Source organism: Benincasa hispida, chromosome 12 (assembly GCF_009727055.1).
Source record: "Benincasa hispida cultivar B227 chromosome 12, ASM972705v1, whole genome shotgun sequence".
In the NCBI taxonomy this organism is placed as follows: domain Eukaryota; kingdom Viridiplantae; phylum Streptophyta; class Magnoliopsida; order Cucurbitales; family Cucurbitaceae; genus Benincasa; species Benincasa hispida.
Genome location: NC_052360.1, coordinates 71,690,570 through 71,699,694, shown reverse-complemented (window position 1 = coordinate 71,699,694; position 9,125 = coordinate 71,690,570).

The following is a 9,125-nucleotide window of genomic DNA, read 5'->3' as shown; positions in this document are numbered from 1 at the left end:
TAGATGGGAAGAACGCATGACTTCCTATAGACTCAAGGGTCCAAGGGAGGAAATTGGCTAAGTCTAATAGGAGGCATGCGTCAACGGCCATTTAGAGGCTTGTAAAGGCATAAGATGGAGAGTAGGCAGACAACTGAATCTACCTAGCTAGGTAAATGCACGATAGGCATGGAGTGATGACTAAGGAGAATTAGTAGGTTCGAGGAAAGGACTAGGAAGCCATGAGGTATGGATGGCCAGAGGGCTTAAAGGCCTAAGTGTGTGGCTACCAAAGGGATATGTGATGGCAAGGAGTGATGAGGCATAGTAGATGTTAAGAAGGGTATTGATGAGCGGCAAGCCTAAGCACGTGTCTAAGATAAAACCAGCGTATGCAGTGGCTAGCGATGCGATGAGCAAAGGTGTGCGGCCCTAGCTGAGGTATACGTTGGCCGAGGAAGAAGACTAGCTTTGTAACGACCTGACTCCTTAGGACTCAAGCTAGGCCGTTACTATAAGCATGCATGCATGAAATTTAAAACGATACCTTTTTCATAGCTTAATAAAAATCTAATAAATGACGTAAATGAAATAATTTCTTTAAAACTAAATGATTAAAATCCAAGTCAATGGGTATCCAAAACAAAATCGTAAAACCAAACTAGAAAACTTCCTTAAAACTAAAAAATGCAAACAACAAACTGTGAGTTTTAAATGTCAAGACAAGAAACTAAAATATAGGAGAAATCATGAAAACATGAGCAGAAACATATGACTGGTCCCAGTAGCTCGTTCACAGATTCTGCTTGTCATCTGCCAGCGCGTCCTTACTGTTGGGGTTGATGCTCTAAACTCTCGTGTCCTGAAGTTTGTAAACACAGTTTTGTACGAACGCTTGTGATGTATAATATATGATATTTTCTTCATTATTTGTCTTTGAACATTGGATATTTTATTTGCTTTACCACAAACCAATAAATTAAAATCCCTAGTTGTCATTCTGTAACTTAAGTATGTATGTAGAGACATACAAGTGGATCATGTCTTAAGTGATAACCAAAATGGTCTGTAGTATATGGATATAGGAGGGAAACCTTATCCTGGTAACGCTACAAATGCAACTTGCTTTGTAAAATAGTTACAACTGTTGTGACTTGCTACAAATAGTCTGATCCTGATCATTCATGTGGGGACATGCGAGCGGGGGCGTCCTATACAAAGAGTTTGTATAAGACCTGATCACGAAGTGTTAACGTCTCGTTATATTAACACTGTTCATGACAGAGACTTCACTTCACTAGGATGACCATAGGTAATATGACCTCAATCCTGAGTGAGTTGGGAACTCCTGCCTTTGAGGGCGGTCCTATGATTTGCATGGTGCGAGTGACCTGATCGCCGACTCAAACCTACCACTTTTGGGGATTCGTCTGATTTAGGAGTCAGGAACTCAGCTACACAAGATGGAATTCGCTCATTCCCTAAAGTAGGGGTAAGTAGATAGATTGCTCCCTTAAGGGCTGATCCCGGGGTTTGAACGATGTGGCGCCACACACCTTCTCATGGCCCGAGAGGTGTCCACAGATAGTAGGACTATGTTGTATTGTTCATTAGAGGGATTGGTGGGACTTAAGGAGTTAGATGTAACTACAGGGGCAAAACGACAAATTGGTCCAATTGTATTTACGAGCATCTGTGAAGGATTATCGTATTGTTGATTGATTATATCCAATAGACACAAAAATATATCTGTGATAAGAAGAGTTCAGCTATCAGTCTTTAGTGGAATGCCTGATAGTTAATGGATGGTGGATCTCGTGGTTAAAGAGTTTAGTAAGCTATTCACATATCGTTGGAGCGTCGAGCCATAGGTCTATAAGGTCCCCTTGGTAGCTCAATAGATTCAAGTTGAGAATCAGCTTTTGGGTCAGTTTGAAATGTTCAAATTAACAAGAGGGAGTTCGATTGTATATGATATGATTGAACTGGTTAATTATATATAATATGATTGACTTAATGTATGAGATACATTAATTGGAGAAAAATGGATATAAATATGATTTATATCTAGTCGTGGATGTTTGATTTTATGTTCTAAAACTCGTAGTTTGTAAACAATAAAACTTATTATAAAAATTCAATAAGTTGTTATTGAATAAATGTTTTGTTTATTAGAAATCCAATAAACCTTAAAAGTCCCTTGACTATTACACGAGTACTTGAACTTTATGTGGAGACATAAAAGTGGATCAGATTCGAGGAAATAGTCAAAATGATCTATAGTATATGAATAAGGTTGGGTGCCTTATTCTAGTAATACTATTGGATGCGGCCTACTCTGTAGTTGTTACAAAGAGTTGTAAAGTGCTACAAACGAAGTGATCCTAATTCGTACACGTTATGACATGAGGAGTGGGGGCATCCCGTGTAAAAGGGTTTGTACTAGACCAGACCATGAAATTGTCACTCTTACTTTATAACGCCGTTTACTGTTTAAGATTGACTATTTCAAAGCGATGACCTAGGTAACTTGACCTTAATCCTGAGCTAACTATGAACTTTTGTTTATTTGGGATTATCCTTAGATTTGCATAGGTGAGGGTTGGCTCAACAGCGCCGACTCAATAAACTCCCATTTTAGGGGTAAAACCGGGTAGATAAATGGGGACATAGGGTACAAGAAGGAATTCACTCCTGCCCGCTGTTAGGGATAGTAGAGAGGTTGTTCCCTTAAGTGCTGATTTTGGGTTTTGAACAAGGGGCACACCCTCTCGCTGGCTCGAGAGCGACTCAGTTTTTTGATTGGATCACAAATCAATTGTTCATTAGAGGATCAGTGGAACTTAAGGAATAAAAGGTAATCTTAGGGGTAAAATAGAGATTTAACCCAACCATTATTACGAACAACCTGTGAAGGGTTAACTTACTAATCACTATTATATCGACTGGACATAATATATCTATAGTGAGGGGAGTTCAACTATGGGCTTTAGTGGAGTGACCCATTAGTTAATGAATAAGGGTTAATTCAGTGTAATGAGTTTAGCCAATTAATCTCGGATCGTTGGAGCTCATGACTCGTAGGTTTGCGAGGTCCCCCTACTAGCTCGTAAATGGATTAGCTTTGGAGTAGCGTGATAAGTTACTTTGAAATGTTCAAACTAGAATTAAAGGAATTAGTAATTATATGAGATATAATTACACGTTTAATTTTTAAGAATTAAATGGAATTGGAGAATTAATATTTAAATATGATTTAAATATATGAAGGTGAATTTTTGTAAAATTAATTTAATATTTGATATTAAATTAATTAGAATTATTTAAATTGTTTAAATAATTATTTATTAATTTTATTAGAAAAATTAATTTATGAAATTAATTTTGTAAAAATAATAATATTTTCAATTTTAGAAAACAAATTGATTTATGAAATCAATTGAAAAATTGAAAAAGATAAACGAAACACAAAAAATGGATTTTTGGTTTTTTCCATTATCATCTTCATAGTTGCTCACACAAAACCCACAAACTTTGGCTTCCATAACTCCAAGCATGAGTTGCATCCTATGCAGCTATCTTCTTTGCATGATAGTCTGCAATATATTGAGATGATTGAAGTGAAATTGAGGCAATTCAATCAATAGAATTTTTGCTGAAAAATTAGTGTGAAGAAGGTGTTCTTCAAGTGGGTTGCTGCTGTGAGCTCTTCTCCAAATTTCCTTCATTTAAGCTTATTTTGAGTCCCACAACTCAATCTAGAGCACCAAGAGAACAGTGGGGAAGATCTTGGGTGGTCTACAACGAGATTTGGAGAAATTTGCAGATAGAAATTGAGCTTTGAAGAAGTTTTACAAATGTATGACTTGAAAGCCATTTGTTTCTGCAAGAGCATGCTATAGTTTTTGCCAAAATTAATGAATTAGAATGCTTATTGATCCTTGTTGCTTCTGCTGCTTGCTGATACAATTCAACAATTGGTATCAGAGCATCATATGAGTATTCAATTTGGTTTAATTTTGGTGTGGTGTATATGAAACTGATGCACTGATATGATTTTCTGAGTTTTGGCATTTTATTTCTCTCTGATTTCTCGATTAAATTTGTAACTGGCTCTTGTTTGATGAGCTTATATGCGTTCTCAAGAGTCTGTAACTTATTTGGAGTCATTAGAGTTGAAATTAAGATGTAATTGAAGAAACAAGTGAAGAAGGTCGAGTTGCAGATTCCAGTTTTTCAGCCTCTACTCAAATATCATCATTGAGGTTTAAATGTTAGACGATCGTTTAGTTATGGACGCTAAACGATGTGAAGAAAAGCTAGACGATTGTGTACTTGCGGGAGCTAAATGTGCATTGAAGTGCTATATGATGCACTACACGATCATGTAACTTTGCATGGGAGCTAAACGATGCGTTATGGTGCTATGCGATAGCACTACCCCACCGTGTAGTTTTATGCGCGCGTTAAACGATCAAGAAGAGGCGCTATGCGATGACGCTAAGCTATCGTGTAGTTGTGTCCGACGCTAGACAATGGCGCTGCATGATAATGTTAGACACTAAGCGATCATGTAGCATTGTCCGACGCTAAACGATGGCACTATAGGATAGATGGAAGACAGTACACGATCGTGTAGCTTGGTTAGACGAAATGGGAAAGGTGCACTCTTGGAAAGAGCTTCGCGGTCGGGTGAAACATATAATGCATATACGGAAACGAAGTGTCCCTCAAGACCGAGAGCTGAAGGCGACACTTCACACTTTTTCCGATCTTTCCATTAAACTTGTAAGACTCGGGTTACAAACTCAACCGGTATATAATCTTGTCAAAGGCTGGGGGTATTTAAGTTGATTGTCTACGGAACACCTCCTACCTGGGGATTATGGCCAAATTATTGAGCGTTGATAATCGATTTTATGAGCATACATGAGCAATGTGAGGTAATAAAACGGTTTATCACCTAGACATCGTAGGTTTAAATCCATTTATAAGTTTTATATTTGGATAAACCACTTAGACTTGGGGTTATTTTTATTAGCTGAAAAGAACCTAACTATAAATTTACCTTTTTAATAGAACACTTAGTGGGAGTTCAATAACTTCTATATGATACAGTTATTAGCAAACTTCAATGAGAGATTAATAACATATATGATACGTTATTTTTAACTCTCACATCCCTAAGAGTTCATAATTTAGATTTAAACAGTACTTCGTGTCACCCTGGAAGTGACCTCCATAGTATTTTTTAGCATAAATCTAGATTTCGGTGAATAAAGGGAAGTTGTTCAAACAAAAATCAATTATATGGTATATAAATTTCAACTGTCACGTCTCCATATAGTTCACACCGTGAGATTCATATGATGCTTCGTGTCACCATGGAAGTGACCTCCATTCGGAAAGTAGATGTATGAGTCAATAACAAAGTGAATGAAGGAAGTAGTTTATAGTAAGTGGGTGAAAGATATGTGTCAACATATCCTACGGTCTCTTTCGTTAGTTTGGATCGTGAGATTCCTATGTTGTGCCTGCTGGTGTGTTTTAAGTAGCCCTTTGCTAGTCGTTTAGTGACGGTTATCCCCTCAGAGCGTTGTAACATAGGATTCGAAACAACTCAAGCTTCAGAAATAGACAGGATTTTTTAGGTCCATTCCCAACCTTGACTTTCCACTTTGGCAACATTGTTGGGGCCGACCTCCGACGTCTAAAAGCGGAGGGTTACACTTACAAAATTATTAAGTGTTAGTAATTTCTGACCAAAAGTGGTAGCTAAATGACTATCGAAATATGAGTTATTCTGAAGATAGTATTTAGTCAACAATGTCTTGCTGTAGTATCGTTGCAAAAGAATAAATCTTGAGTATATTATTACTTTGCTAAAACTTGATTGGATTTAAAAGCAATTCACTTATAGAATTTATTTATAATTTCAGAATGACAAGTTCTCTAGTACAATTGTTGATGTCTGATAAACTGATCGGGGATAATTATGCAACCTGGAAATCAAATTTGAATATTGAACTTGTGATAGCCGATTTATGGTTCGTCTTAATAGAAGATTGTCCTCCCATTTCTAGCTCTAACACAAACTGAACTATTCGGGATGCGTATGATAGATGGATCAAGGTAAACGATAAAGCCCGTGCTTATATCCTCGCCAGATATATGATGTTTTAGCGTAGAAACATGAGGATATGGGTACTGCCAAAGAGATTATAGAATCTCTACGAGGGATGTTCGGGCAATTGTCCTTCACCTAAAGCATGATGCAATCAAGTACGTTTACAACTACCACATGAAAGAAGGGGCCTCTGTTTGTGAACATGTCCTGGACATGATGGTCCACTTCAATGTGGCAGAAGTAAACGACGCTGTAGTTGACAAGAGAATTCAAGTGGTTTTATTCTAGAATCTCTTCTGAAGAGTTTTCTGCAATTCTGCACGAATGCACTTATGAATAAAATTGAATACAGTTTGACTACTTTGTTGAATGAATACAGGCTTTCCAGATTATGTTGAGAACTAAGGGTCTGGAATAAGAAGTGAACGTTAGTACCGCTGAAAAGAGAGGAACGTCCTCCAAGCCTGATGTTGCTTCCTCTTCACAGAGTAAGAGTATTCCTGCGAAGAAGAACAAAGGGAAAAGGAAGAAGAAACCTACTGGAAAGAAAGGTAAGAAAAACGCTGCAGACAAAGGAAAGTGTTTCCACTACAACGAACAAGGGCACTGGAAGAGAAACTGCCCTCAGTACCTTGCTAAGAAGAGAGCAGAGAAAGCTAAACAGGCAAACTAGTTCCTAAGGACCGCTTGCTCAACTTAACTAGTGGGAGATGTTGCTACTTGATGATAACCTTACCTGCTTTTTGTTATCTTGTAAAGAACAAAATGTATATATTTTGTTGTAAATGAAATGTTCATTTTCATAAATTATGTTTGTTCTATCTCATAGCAACTCCAGTTAAGAATCAAAAGTCATTTGCAAATGTTCAGATATTTAAAAATGGCTAGAAATCAATTAGATCAAAGTATAGAAAGTTTGAAGATTTCTAGATCTATTTAATAAAGAGTTATTAAATTAATGCTATTAACAAAAGTTGTTAAGACAAGTTAGATGCGTTTTACTCAAAGAGTTGAGAGTACCTCAATATAGTGGGAGGAAAGTATGACTTCCTGGTCATTATTGAGAATAAGATGCATTTCTCATATAGTTTAATTAATAAGTCTATTGTATACTAATATGTTTACAAAGATTCTCGTGGTTAAAGTGTTTGAGAATCACCTAGTAAAACTAGGAATACCAGATTAATAACCCAGGGCAAGTGAGAGAAATATTGGGTATGGGATACCGAATGGTAAACCATGGGTATGGGATGCACTAGTTTATTGTATTTCTCTATAAAACTCAGAAACTCAGTTTTATATATTGGATATATAAATTACCACTAAAGTTTTAGTCCAAGTGGGCGTTTGTTGGGTTTTATGTCCTAAAACTCGTGGTTTGTAAACAATAAAACTTATTCTGAAAATTCAACAAATTGTTATTGAATAAATGTTTTGCTTATTAGAAATTCAATAAACCTTAAAAGTCCATTGACTATTACATGAGTACTTGAACTTTATGTGGAGACATAAAAGTGGATCAGGTTCGAGTAAATAATCAAAATGATCTATAGTATATGAATAAGATTGGGTGCCTTATTCTAGTAACACTATTGGATGCGGCCTACTCTGTAGTTGTTACAAAGAGTTGTAAAGTGCTACAAACAAAGTGATCCTAATTCATACAAGTTATGACATGAAAAGTGGGGGCATCCTGTGCAAAAGGGTTTGTACTAGATCGGACCATGGAATCAGTCACTCTTACTTTATAATGTTATTTACTGTTTAAGATTGACTATTTCAAAGAAATGACCTAGGTAACTTGACCTTAATCCTGAGCTAACTATGAACTCTTGTTTATTCGAGATTATCCTTAGATTTTCATAGGTGAGGGTTGACTCAACAACGTCGGCTCAATAAACTCTCATTTTATCGGTAAGACCGGATAGATAGCTGGGGACATAGGGTGCAAGAAGGAATTCACTCCTACCTGCTGTTAGGGATAGTAGAGAGGTTGTTCCCTTAAGTGCTAATTTTGGGTCTTGAACAAGGCGACCACCCTCTCGCTGGCCCAAGAGGGACTTAGTTTGTTGATTGGATCAAAAATCAATTGTTCGTTAGAGGATCAATGAGACTTAAGGAACAAGAAGTAATCATCTCGAGGGTAAAACAGAGATTTGACCCAACCATTATTACGAATAACCTATTGAAGGGTTAACTTGCTAATCATGGTTATATCGAGTGGACATAATTATCTACAGTGAGGGGAGTTCAACTAGAGAATGAGGGTTAATTTGGTGTAATGAGTTTAGCCAATTAATCTCAAATCGTTCGAGCCATGATCTGTAGGTCTACGAGGTCCCCTACTAGTTTCGTAAATGGATTAGCTTTATAGTAGCGTGATAAGTTAATTTGAAACATTCAAATTAGAATTAAAGGAATTAGTAATTATATGAGATATAATTACACGTATAATTTTAAAAATTAACCGGAATTGGAGAATTAATATTTAAATATGATTTAAATATATGAAGGTGGATTTGTGTAAAATTAATTTAATATTTAATATTAAATTAATTAGAATTATTTAAATTGTTTAAATAATTATTTATTGATTTTATTAGAAAAATTAATTTTGTAAAATTGATAATATTTTCAATTTTAGAAAACAAATTGATTTATAAAATCAATTGAAAAATTGAAAAAGATAAATAAAACACAAAAAATGGATTTTCGGTTTTTTCCATTATCATCTTTATAGTTGCTCACATAAAACCCACATACTTTGGCTTTAATAACTCCAAGCATGAGCTACATCTTATGCAACTATCTTCTTTGCATGAGAGTCTGCAATATATTGAGAAGATTGGAGTGAAATTGAGACAATGCAATTGATAGAATTTTTGCTGAAAAATTTGTGTGAAGAAGGTGTTCTTCAAGTGGGTTGCTGCTGTGATCTCTTCTCTAAATTTCCTTCATTCAAGCTTATTTTGAGTCCCACAACTCAATCTAGAGCACGGAGAGAATAGTGGAGAAGGTC